General features: G+C 38.2%; 4 non-coding genes across 4 annotated transcripts; all 4 read right to left on the bottom strand.

The window, feature by feature from the left end:
* Nucleotides 1-3,305: 3,305 nt before the first annotated feature.
* LOC135766070 (U1 spliceosomal RNA) lies at nt 3,306-3,470 on the bottom strand. Its single transcript, XR_010541313.1, has one exon. It is a non-coding gene; the product is annotated as a U1 spliceosomal RNA (small nuclear RNA).
* A 782-nt stretch (nt 3,471-4,252) lies between these two features.
* Nucleotides 4,253-4,443, bottom strand: LOC135766075 (U2 spliceosomal RNA). The gene has a single exon (XR_010541318.1). It is a non-coding gene; the product is annotated as a U2 spliceosomal RNA (small nuclear RNA).
* A 5,397-nt stretch (nt 4,444-9,840) lies between these two features.
* Nucleotides 9,841-10,005, bottom strand: LOC135766069 (U1 spliceosomal RNA). Its single transcript, XR_010541312.1, has one exon. It is a non-coding gene; the product is annotated as a U1 spliceosomal RNA (small nuclear RNA).
* Nucleotides 10,006-10,787: 782 nt separating this feature from the next.
* Nucleotides 10,788-10,987, bottom strand: LOC135766077 (U2 spliceosomal RNA). The gene has a single exon (XR_010541320.1). It is a non-coding gene; the product is annotated as a U2 spliceosomal RNA (small nuclear RNA).
* Nucleotides 10,988-12,526: the final 1,539 nt, after the last annotated feature.

Raw genomic sequence — 12,526 nt, 5'->3', positions numbered from 1 at the left:
GGAAAATTAAGGGGGAAATTACGATAGCATTTCAGCCAAACATTCATTCGTGCCACGCTGCTTTTCTTTGAACGAAAAAAAACCCTCTGCTCCCCCTACACAATTTCTTCTCCTGTTATTTTATGCTTAAAACAAGCAAATAAATCTGACTACAGGGTAAGAAAAAATTCGTGAACTTTTCCCATAAACACTTAATTCAAGAAAAATTGTCCCACCCCACTGGCCATTTTTTATCCACAATACACATTCGATGTCTGCAGGCACCATTGTCTTTGTTCAACGCAAACAATTCTGTTGCGTTTTTCTTTGAACGAAGTGCTCCGCCTAGATAATTTGACCCATATTCACATGGGTTTGTTTCTCGTTTTTTTTCTTTGAGAACAATCTATATAGCGCCTTCCACAATCGTTTTGGTGTTAGCTTTACGTAAAATAGAAACACAGAAAAGTACTGAGCGATGGAGAGACCACGAACGCGGAACGTATTATGGACCACGGACTGGCAAACAAACTGGCAACCACGCACTAAAGAAGCAAACTCTGATTTTAAACTCACCTTATTTGTCCCCGGAAAGCGCCAGAGTCGATGCACGGAGTGGACGGAACAAGCCTCGCTTCCATAGCCGAAGGTCAAAAATCCATTTAAACGTGTAGTCCCCGGTGTCCACTCGATCTTACCCAAAAAGCCGAGAAGCGATACCGCAATGGCATCCGGAGAAGGCGCTGGCTGTCGGGATGGAGGTTAGCGGGTCAGAGGTCCGGCACTGAAGGTCTGCGTTCATTATTCACCGTGTGCATTTCACTCTATATCCACTTTCTAATGTATAGCACTTGATAAGGATTAACAGTTTAAAAACAGAAATGCAAGACATCAGAAAATACATTTATTTTTTACTTTCATAACATGAGAGGTGTCATACAATAACAAATATGAGCTTTAAAATCACATTCCTAAGTTAAAAATATACATAAAAATAGATATATGGATCATTACACAAATCACTACTCAAAGGACCTATGTTAAATAACTGCTTCAATATTAATTAACAATAACATTTGGCCAAGGCAGTCCTTGTAAATAGACATATAAATAGACAAATAAAATCATGACATATATGCCGTAGAGCCTGAGATAGAGAAAAATAATAAGGAATTCTGCTTTTACTACCATCTCAGAAATATTGCCAGAATTAGAGGTTTTGTCTCAAGACAGGACTTAGAGAAACTTGTTCATGCTTTCATCACCAGCAGGGCCGATTATTGCAATGGTCAATGGATTTAAAAAGTACTGTTTCTTGTTTAAAAACCACTTCATGGCTACAATACATGACAGATATGCTAATCGAATATGAAACCGATTACTCGGATCAATAGGATCAGGTCATTTAGAAAAAAACAAGGGTTCACTCAAAACAAGGTGCCTCAGCATTCAGTTATTATCAGCTTTCAGAAGAGATCAGATGTGCTTCAACAGTAGACACTTTTAAATCTAGATTAAAAACACATCAGTTTAACTTTGCATTTACTGAATGATTTAAAACAGTACGAATAAAACAGTACAAAAGAATAAAACAGTATGAACCTTACCTGTTATAAAGGGAATGAAGCTTACGGTATGGTGCTTACCTGCAGAAATAAATAAAGTACAATAAGAACACACAGAACTTCAATTTTCAAAATTATTTTAACATTAAATGATGATTATTTTACTGGTTTACCTGTTTGTGATTACCACAGGATCCCGTCACCTGGCTGCGGTCTTCATTTGGTGAACGGTTCTTCACTCATAATTGACCTATACAAGAAATAGAGAAGAATAATAAGCAATTCTGCTTTTACATGTAGATGCGTGCCCCAAGAACACAGACACACCGGCTCCAAAAAGTTTAAACAGTACACATTTCTGTTATTTTAATGTGGCAAATGTGTCAGCTTTAAAAGAAGCATACATTACCTTTTAAAGAGGAAATACCTTTTGCATGAAATACCTTTACTCCCAGCATAAGCAAGCAATTTTCAAAATGCTTTTAAAAGTAAATAGTGATTATTTTACTTGTTTACCTGTTTGTGATTACCATGGAATCCTGTCACCATCATTTTTAAGCTTGTAAAGCAAATAATGAAATATTGACTTAGTAGGAAAAAATATTTTGGAAGTATCGTGATAAATGATGAAGAAAATATTTTGCAAAGTGATGGTTAGCACACGGTTGATGGTACCTATTAAATTCCATCATATTTTTTTATTCCTACTATGGAAGTCAATGGTGACTATCTGCTGTGGGTTTACCATCATTCCTCAAAATACCTTCTTTTGTGTTACTCAGAAAAAAACTAATCCTCGTGTTGTTGTAAGCCTGTATGCATGAGTAAATGATGACAGAATTATCATCATAAATTGAAATATCCCTTTAAACTGTATTTCCCCCCCTTAAACCTAAACTTATTTTCTTACAGCAAGTCATTTAGGTAATCAAGAAAATACTTTACCCGTTGTCTTTGTGAGTTAAACAAATACAGCTACGCTTCCAGGTCTGTCGACGTTGCTGTGGTTTTTCGACAGCTGTAGTATGAAGGGTAGCGAATGAATGAATACATTGCAAAAAATCATTTCTTACTTGTTATTTCGAACTGTTTTAACTATACAAATATCTAGAAAGTCTTAAAATAAGATGCATTTTTTGATGAGCAAAATGCCCTAAGAAAATAAACCTAGCCTTTAGGGAGAAAAAACTCAGAATTTGGGCTTAAAACAAGCAAATAAATCTGCCAAAGGGGTAAGAAACAAATCTAGATATAAACACTTAATTCAAGAAAAATTGTCGTAGCCCATTGGCAGATTTGTTGGCTTGTTTAATGTACATGCATGTACAATATTTCAATTTGTCTTGTATTTATTAGCATTTTGTATTGCCCAACGCTGTCTAGGTTGTTTAACTGTTGTCATTTTCTTATAAAAGCCTTTATAATTTATTAGTTTGGATGATTGCCATTCCCGAGAACCTCTTATATTGGAAGTAAAAGAATCATCTAAGCATTATTTTGTGCTCTTAGACATGTAGCCGTTTGATTGTGGTTCTATTTAATGGCTAGTCTATTCGTTTGGAATGGTCAAACGGCTATTAGATTTTCACTGACAGCCCAAATACAGCCTTGTTTTAGCCTAGACACTTATTCGCTGTCTATTAAAAGTTATGTAGTCGTTGAATAGCCGCTTTTTTGATGACTAATGTATTCTTGGGCCGTGGTTAGACGTCTCTTGGATTTTACGTAAAACGACAAGCGAATCTATTTTTACACAAAGGTCAGGGGAGAGCGCGAACGCAGTCCCCCACTATCAGAAATTTTGCAGTCGAGATTCCCACATTTGGGGAATTCGCAAAGGGTCAGCCCAACCGGAGTGCAATGGCTGAGCCTCGCCCTGGGTGAACCACCTTCATGATCATGGTGTCTCCCCTGCCAGGTAAGTATGAGCGACACCCTTTGAGGCCAGACGGCCGCATCTTCCTGTGACCGATCACATCGACGGCGCCCCCGGAGGCCGTCCGACTAACATTTCATTTACTGTGTGTGACCAGGTGGAAAGCGCACGAAGCCACGTCTGAGACCAAACATTCTTCGAGATCTACCCTGTTTTTATTCCGTTTCCAGCCCGGTTGAACCGTGTAGAGTGAAATATGTGAAACAATTTAAATCAAATGGATTTAAATTGCGCATTCAAATATATGGTTTCGTTATTACAAAGTAACTTTACGTGGAATAGAAACAAAGAAATGTACAGAGCAATCAAGAAACAACGAAAGCATAGCAATTTTAGAACGTGGATAAATAAAAACACAGGGCTCAATGACTTACCCGTTGTCGTTGTGAATTAAACAAGTACAGCTATGCTTCCAGGTCTGTCGACGTTGCTGTGGTTTTTCGACAGCTGTAGTATGAAGGGTAGTGAAAAAAGTTTTCAGGTGTTTTTAACATTCCAATCGGTCTCGTTCGCTTTTGTTGCGCCTTCAGCTGTGTCGAGGATGTTTAATTCGTCCTCGTATCACCTCCGCAAACTTGTAAAGAAATTAATTAAATACATTACAAAAACATTTCTTTATCAGCGTGTTCATTTCCACGCAAGCTTTTCGTTAAACCAATAAAGCCAACGAAATCACAGCAATTTTAAAACACACGGATTAGAAAAAACACCGTCATTCACGCACAAAAGAAGCAAATTCTTTTTTTATACTTGACTTATTTATCCCCGAGATGGGGAGCGCACCATTCATGGAAACACTGCAATACCATGTTGATGCATGGAGTGGAAGGAGCAAGCTCCGCTTCCATTTCCGAAGGTCAAAAATCCATTTAACATATAGTCCCCGGATAGGAGACGTATCAGACATTAAACTGATAAGAACAGATACTACACTTGATCTTAGCCAAAAGGCCGAGAAGCGATACCGGAATAGACGCAGCCAAAGGGGGAGCCGGCGAAGGCGCTGGCTTTTGGGGTGGAGGCTAGCGGGCACTTAACTCTATACGTTCTCATTGTATAACCCAGAGGTAGAACGTTGAGCTAGCAAATCAGAAGTTCATGTTTTAATGCAGGATCTGATCCACGCTCATGAGAGAGAGAGAGATAGAGAGAAAACTGCTAATGTATCATGGCTTCCAGGTCTGTCAACGTTGCTGTGGTTTTTCGACAGCTGTAATATGAAGGGTAGAGTGAAAAAAAATATTTAAGTGTTTTGAACATCCCAATTTGTTCGTTTACTTAGTATTTTCTTAATGTTTTCGAGTTAAAAAATAATTCTTAAATCGAGATACATTTACTTAATAAGCAAAGTGGCTTAGAATTTAAGTCTTGTTTACTGAAATAAATTCTAAAATGTAATAGGTTAAGGCTTAAAACAAGTAAAAATATCTGCCAGTGGGGTAAGAAAAATAAACCTAAATTGAGTTTATTATTGAATTAAGTTGAAACTAGAATTAAGTTTATTTTTCTTACCCCGCTGGCAGATATTTTTTATTTGTTTTAAATATAAACCTGTTGATTTTTATAATTTATTTCAATTATTACAAAGTATGCGATCTGATTTTTTTAATCGCGGTGTTTCTTTTATTCCTCGTTTCTTTTCCGTGCATTTGCTTTATTTATTTATTTTTGCTTGTTGCATTTAAATGCACATTTGATTTGTTGCCACATTATTATGTGTTAATGTATTTTTTAACATGTTTATCAACAAAAAGTGCGTTATTATAATTAATTATATAGCTGTGAAATATATACAAGAATTCCCAGCAAAAACAAAACGTTTTTATAACAATTTTCTATTACAATACATAATATCTTAAGCCACTTTGCCTACCAAGTAAATGTATCTCCATTTAAGAATTGTCAGATATTCACTAGAAAACAAGACAAAAACAGTAAGTAAGATATTAATTTACTTTTTTCTTTCAAACATAAATTTACAGACGGCTGGAAATTTTTAATAAAATAACTAGACATACCTATTCGGGTCTGCTCCCGTTTGCTGTGATGACGGGGGACTTAGTCCAAAGCACATTTTGAGGAATACTTACACATTTTACTTCTTATTTCTTTGAAATTAATTACACTATGTATTAAAAATGTCCCGACTGCGAACCTGATAAAACCCAGGTAAAAAGCAAATACAAATAAACCATTTTGATTTAGCAAAAGTTTACAAATAAATGCACTCCTTGCACACAACAAGCACGTCTAGTTACCATTCATATTTTGCGTGATTTAAGTTTCGTCGCATACATTTTGGAAGGCACACGATAAAAACAAAATAAGGCTTTTAATGTATGCCGACCTCATTCTCCGTTGAGGGCTTATCAATCATAATAAACGCTGTTAACTCTTCTCATTGAATGGTCTAAATCCAATGCTGGTAAAGAAATCAAATGTGCATTTAAACGCAACAAGCAAGCCGTAAAGCAATGGATGCAGGCAAACAAACGAGGAATAGCACATACACCACGATTAGATCATCGGGTCGCATACTTTGGAATTAATAAGAAATAATTATTCAGTCTAAAGAAATAAGAAGTAAAATGTCTAAGTATTTCTCCAAATGTGCACACTCATTACAATAAACGGGAGCAGACACGAATAGTTATGTATGTCTCGTTATTTTATTTAAAATTGATAAGCTGTCTAACATATGATATATTTTGATAATACGAAATGCTAAAAAAATAATATAACACCAATCGACAATATCTGTTATTGTTATTTTTACAAGTAAATTCATGTGTAGGAGAAAACAAAGCAGCTGTCAGTCCATACTATATTGAGTGGCCATCGTAGTGGTGCAACCTGAACGATGTTTTCCCTACTTCCGGTCAAAGCCGCCATTTTGTGAAATAGGCATATAGGTGACGCTGGAGCACGCGGCCATTGTCTCTGTTCAACAAAACAAGTGTATATATACACATACGCATATTTTTCCTCAATCAATCACCGAATACAAGGTGCAATTCGATGCCAACTGACCCTTCTCTCTGGTTTCATGTTTGTAAGGAAAATTAAGGGGGAAATTACGATAGCATTTCAGCCAAACATTCATTCGTGCCACGCTGCTTTTCTTTGAACGAAAAAAAACCCTCTGCTCCCCCTACACAATTTCTTCTCCTGTTATTTTATGCTTAAAACAAGCAAATAAATCTGACTACAGGGTTAGAAAAAATTCGTGAACTTTTCCCATAAACACTTAATTCAAGAAAAATTGTCCCACCCCACTGGCCATTTTTTATCCACAATACACATTCGATGTCTGCAGGCACCATTGTCTTTGTTCAACGCAAACAATTCTGTTGCGTTTTTCTTTGAACGAAGTGCTCCGCCTAGATAATTTGACCCATATTCACATGGGTTTGTTTCTCGTTTTTTTTCTTTGAGAACAATCTATATAGCGCCTTCCACAATCGTTTTGGTGTTAGCTTTACGTAAAATAGAAACACAGAAAAGTACTGAGCGATGGAGAGACCACGAACGCGGAACGTATTATGGACCACGGATTGGCAAACAAACTGGCAACCACGCACTAAAGAAGCAAACTCTGATTTTAAACTCACCTTATTTGTCCCCGGAAAGCGCCAGAGTCGATGCACGGAGTGGACGGAACAAGCCTCGCTTCCATAGCCGAAGGTCAAAAATCCATTTAAACGTGTAGTCCCCGGTGTCCACTCGATCTTACCCAAAAAGCCGAGAAGCGATACCGCAATGGCATCCGGAGAAGGTGCTGGCTGTCGGGATGGAGGTTAGCGGGTCAGAGGTCCGGCACTGAAGGTCTGCGTTCATTATTCACCGTGTGCATTTCACTCTATATCCACTTTCTAATGTATAGCACTTGATAAGGATTAACAGTTTAAAAACAGAAATGCAAGACATCAGAAAATACATTTATTTTTTACTTTCATAACATGAGAGGTGTCATACAATAACAAATATGAGCTTTAAAATCACATTCCTAAGTTAAAAATATACATAAAAATAGATATATGGATCATTACACAAATCACTACTCAAAGGAAATATGTTAAATAACTGCTTCAATATTAATTAACAATAACATTTGGCCAAGGCAGTCCTTGTAAATAGACATATAAATAGACAAATAAAATCATGACATATATGCCATAGAGCCTGAGATAGAGAAAAATAATAAGGAATTCTGCTTTTACTACCATCTCAGAAATATTGCCAGAATTAGAGGTTTTGTCTCAAGACAGGACTTAGAGAAACTTGTTCATGCTTTCATCACCAGCAGGGCCGATTATTGCAATGGTCAATGGATTTAAAAAGTACTGTTTCTTGTTTAAAAACCACTTCATGGCTACAATACATGACAGATATGCTAATCGAATATGAAACCGATTACTCGGATCAATAGGATCAGGTCATTTAGAAAAAACAAGGGTTCACTCAAAACAAGGTGCATCAGCATTCAGTTATTATCAGCTTTCAGAAGAGATCAGATGTGCTTCAACAGTAGACACTTTTAAATCTAGATTAAAAACACATCAGTTTAACTTTGCATTTACTGAATGATTTAAAACAGTACGAATAAAACAGTACAAAAGAATAAAACAGTATGAACCTTACCTGTTATAAAGGGAATGAAGCTTACGGTATGGTGCTTACCTGCAGAAATAAATAAAGTACAATAAGAACACACAGAACTTCAATTTTCAAAATTATTTTAACATTAAATGATGATTATTTTACTGGTTTACCTGTTTGTGATTACCACAGAATCCCGTCACCTGGCTGCGGTCTTCATTTGGTGAACGGTTCTTCACTCATAATTGACCTATACAAGAAATAGAGAAGAATAATAAGCAATTCTGCTTTTACATGTAGATGTGTGCACCAAGAACACAGACACACCGGCTCCAAAAAGTTTAAACAGTACACATTTCTGTTATTTTAATGTGGCAAATGTGTCAGCTTTAAAAGAAGCATACATTACCTTTTAAAGAGGAAATACCTTTTGCATGAAATACCTTTACTCCCAGCATAAGCAAGCAATTTTCAAAATGCTTTTAAAAGTAAATAGTGATTATTTTACTTGTTTACCTGTTTGTGATTACCATGGAATCCTGTCACCATCATTTTTAAGCTTGTAAAGCAAATAATGAAATATTGACTTAGTAGGAAAAAATATTTTGGAAGTATCGTGATAAATGATGAAGAAAATATTTTGCAAAGTGATGGTTAGCACACGGTTGATGGTACCTATTAAATTCCATCATATTTTTTTATTCCTACTATGGAAGTCAATGGTGACTATCTGCTGTGGGTTTACCATCATTCCTCAAAATACCTTCTTTTGTGTTACTCAGAAAAAAACTAATCCTCGTGTTGTTGTAAGCCTGTATGCATGAGTAAATGATGACAGAATTATCATCATAAATTGAAATATCCCTTTAAACTGTATTTCCCCCCCTTAAACCTAAACTTATTTTCTTACATCAAGTCACTTAGGTAATCAAGAAAATACTTTACCCGTTGTCTTTGTGAGTTAAACAAATACAGCTACGCTTCCAGGTCTGTCGACGTTGCTGTGGTTTTTCGACAGCTGTAGTATGAAGGGTAGCGAATGAATGAATACATTGCAAAAAATCATTTCTTACTTGTTATTTCGAACTGTTTTAACTATACAAATATCTAGAAAGTCTTAAAATAAGATGCATTTTTTGATGAGCAAAATGCCCTAAGAAAATAAACCTAGCCTTTAGGGAGAAAAAACTCAGAATTTGGGCTTAAAACAAGCAAATAAATCTGCCAAAGGGGTAAGAAACAAATCTAGATATAAACACTTAATTCAAGAAAAATTGTCGTAGCCCATTGGCAGATTTGTTGGCTTGTTTAATGTACATGCATGTACAATATTTCAATTTGTCTTGTATTTATTAGCATTTTGTATTGCCCAACGCTGTCTAGGTTGTTTAACTGTTGTCATTTTCTTATAAAAGCCTTTATAATTTATTAGTTTGGATGATTGCCATTCCCGAGAACCTCTTATATTGGAAGTAAAAGAATCATCTAAGCATTATTTTGTGCTCTTAGACATGTAGCCGTTTGATTGTGGTTCTATTTAATGGCTAGTCTATTCGTTTGGAATGGTCAAACGGCTATTAGATTTTCACTGACAGCCCAAATACAGCCTTGTTTTAGCCTAGACACTTATTCGCTGTCTATTAAAAGTTATGTAGTCGTTGAATAGCCGCTTTTTTGATGACTAATGTATTCTTGGGCCGTGGTTAGACGTCTCTTGGATTTTACGTAAAACGACAAGCGAATCTATTTTTACACAAAGGTCAGGGGAGAGCGCGAACGCAGTCCCCCACTATCAGAAATTTTGCAGTCGAGATTCCCACATTTGGGGAATTCGCAAAGGGTCAGCCCAACCGGAGTGCAATGGCTGAGCCTCGCCCTGGGTGAACCACCTTCATGATCATGGTGTCTCCCCTGCCAGGTAAGTATGAGCGACACCCTTTGAGGCCAGACGGCCGCATCTTCCTGTGACCGATCACATCGACGGCGCCCCCGGAGGCCGTCCGACTAACATTTCATTTACTGTGTGTGACCAGGTGGAAAGCGCACGAAGCCACGTCTGAGACCAAACATTCTTCGAGATCTACCCTGTTTTTATTCCGTTTCCAGCCCGGTTGAACCGTGTAGAGTGAAATATGTGAAACAATTTAAATCAAATGGATTTAAATTGCGCATTCAAATATATGGTTTCGTTATTACAAAGTAACTTTACGTGGAATAGAAACAAAGAAATGTACAGAGCAATCAAGAAACAACGAAAGCATAGCAATTTTAGAACGTGGATAAATAAAAACACAGGGCTCAATGACTTACCCGTTGTCGTTGTGAATTAAACAAGTACAGCTATGCTTCCAGGTCTGTCGACGTTGCTGTGGTTTTTCGACAGCTGTAGTATGAAGGGTAGTGAAAAAAGTTTTCAGGTGTTTTTAACATTCCAATCGGTCTCGTTCGCTTTTGTTGCGCCTTCAGCTGTGTCGAGGATGTTTAATTCGTCCTCGTATCACCTCCGCAAACTTGTAAAGAAATTAATTAAATACATTACAAAAACATTTCTTTATCAGCGTGTTCATTTCCACGCAAGCTTTTCGTTAAACCAATAAAGCCAACGAAATCACAGCAATTTTAAAACACACGGATTAGAAAAAACACCGTCATTCACGCACAAAAGAAGCAAATTCTTTTTTTATACTTGACTTATTTATCCCCGAGATGGGGAGCGCACCATTCATGGAAACACTGCAATACCATGTTGATGCATGGAGTGGAAGGAGCAAGCTCCGCTTCCATTTCCGAAGGTCAAAAATCCATTTAACATATAGTCCCCGGATAGGAGACGTATCAGACATTAAACTGATAAGAACAGATTTTTTTTTTTTTTTTTTTTTTTTTTTTTATTATACTCAAAATCATTGCAAAGTAAACAGAACAATCATCAATTTCAAACACAGAACAATCCAAACCTACAGAAACAAACAAAACTAGCAGTCCATAAAAAACATTCATCCCTACAAAAACTGTCAATCATGGCATAATACAAAAAATAAACAAAAAAATAACAACCCTTTAAACAAAGAAAATTACCCTACCCCCACCCTCCCAAACTTCTTTTCCATTAACCTCCTAAGGGACTGCTTTTCCCCCTCTTCCTTTAATTGATCCAGGCAGGGCCACAAGCTCCTACGCACCTTTGCCAGAAAACAAAAGAACTTGGCATCAGCCTCTTGCTGCACCTGCTGCTTTCTCACGCAAGCTGTTCTGCAGTTCCACACAACCTTTTTACCTTCAGACAAAATAAGCCACACCACTCTTCTCCGGTCAGGATTAAGGAGACCCAGCCCCTCCCCGTACAGAATTAAACTACAGGAGAGTGGAGGGCCCCCCCACTCCCTCCACCAAAGTGCAACCTTCTTCCAAAAAGAAGCAACCTCCGGGCAAGTCCAAAAGGCATGCGCCAGTGTCTCCTCCCTACCACATCCTACCGGGCACAAAGGTGACTGCCCTTGGCCATGCCTGTACAGCCTCTCCCGAACCGGTAAGCGGTCCAAAGCCCCCAGCCAGTGGAGATCTTTACTGGCCCCATCCAAATAAGGGGGCTGCAGAGCGGCCCAGGCCACAGTGTACGGGATGAGCGCCATCTGAACCCCACTCACTAACTCATCCCTCAAACCTGAGTAGAGCTGACGGTGGTCTAAAATGGCGTTCTGAGCCAGGCACTCAGGGTGCAACTTTAAGAATCTAGCAGCCCACTCATATTGTCTAGGCCTATCAAAAGACCACGGCGCCAGTGTGTTCAAAGGGACCACCGAGCGCAGCGAAAACCCTAGCCAGAACCGTGCAAGAAAGTATGCTTTGTGGCCCGGACCGCACACCATTAAGCGGGCAAGGAAGCTCAGAAACAGAGCAGCCACGTGTAGTGGCAAGCATGGCACACCCCTTCCCCCCCTCCTAAACTCCCTATACATTTGCCGTCTCGCCACAAGTTCGCATCCATTTTTCCACAGAAAGGAGAAAATTAACCTCTCCAAGCGGATCCCGTAGTTATTGGGAAGCGGAAAGACATATGCCACGTAATTGATGGTAGGTAGCAGGTCAGCCTTAACCGCCACAGTCCGCCCAAACAAAGACAGGTCTCGGGTGCACCACAGCCTCATCTTTGCACGTAACTTCCCAATTAGAATGTCCCAGTTCTTTTTGGCACAATCTTTCCTGTAAAAGTGCACTCCTAAAATCTTTAGCCCGTCTTTGCAAACACTGTAGTTACCAGGTGCCTTTTCTCGCCCGGCCCACTTGCCAACAAACATGACTGATGACTTTGTCATGTTGACTCGTGCCCCTGTGGCTAAACAAAAGTGCGCTAAAATCTCCTCAGAGGCAACAAAGCCTCTCTCTGATGACAGAAATAACGTCATGTCATCAGCATACACAGACATTTTAAGCACCTGACCCCCGG

Source organism: Paramisgurnus dabryanus, chromosome 9 (assembly GCF_030506205.2).
Source record: "Paramisgurnus dabryanus chromosome 9, PD_genome_1.1, whole genome shotgun sequence".
Taxonomy (NCBI): domain Eukaryota; kingdom Metazoa; phylum Chordata; class Actinopteri; order Cypriniformes; family Cobitidae; genus Paramisgurnus; species Paramisgurnus dabryanus.
The sequence above is the reverse complement of the archived record's forward strand: the minus strand, read 5'-3'. Positions and strand labels throughout refer to the sequence as shown.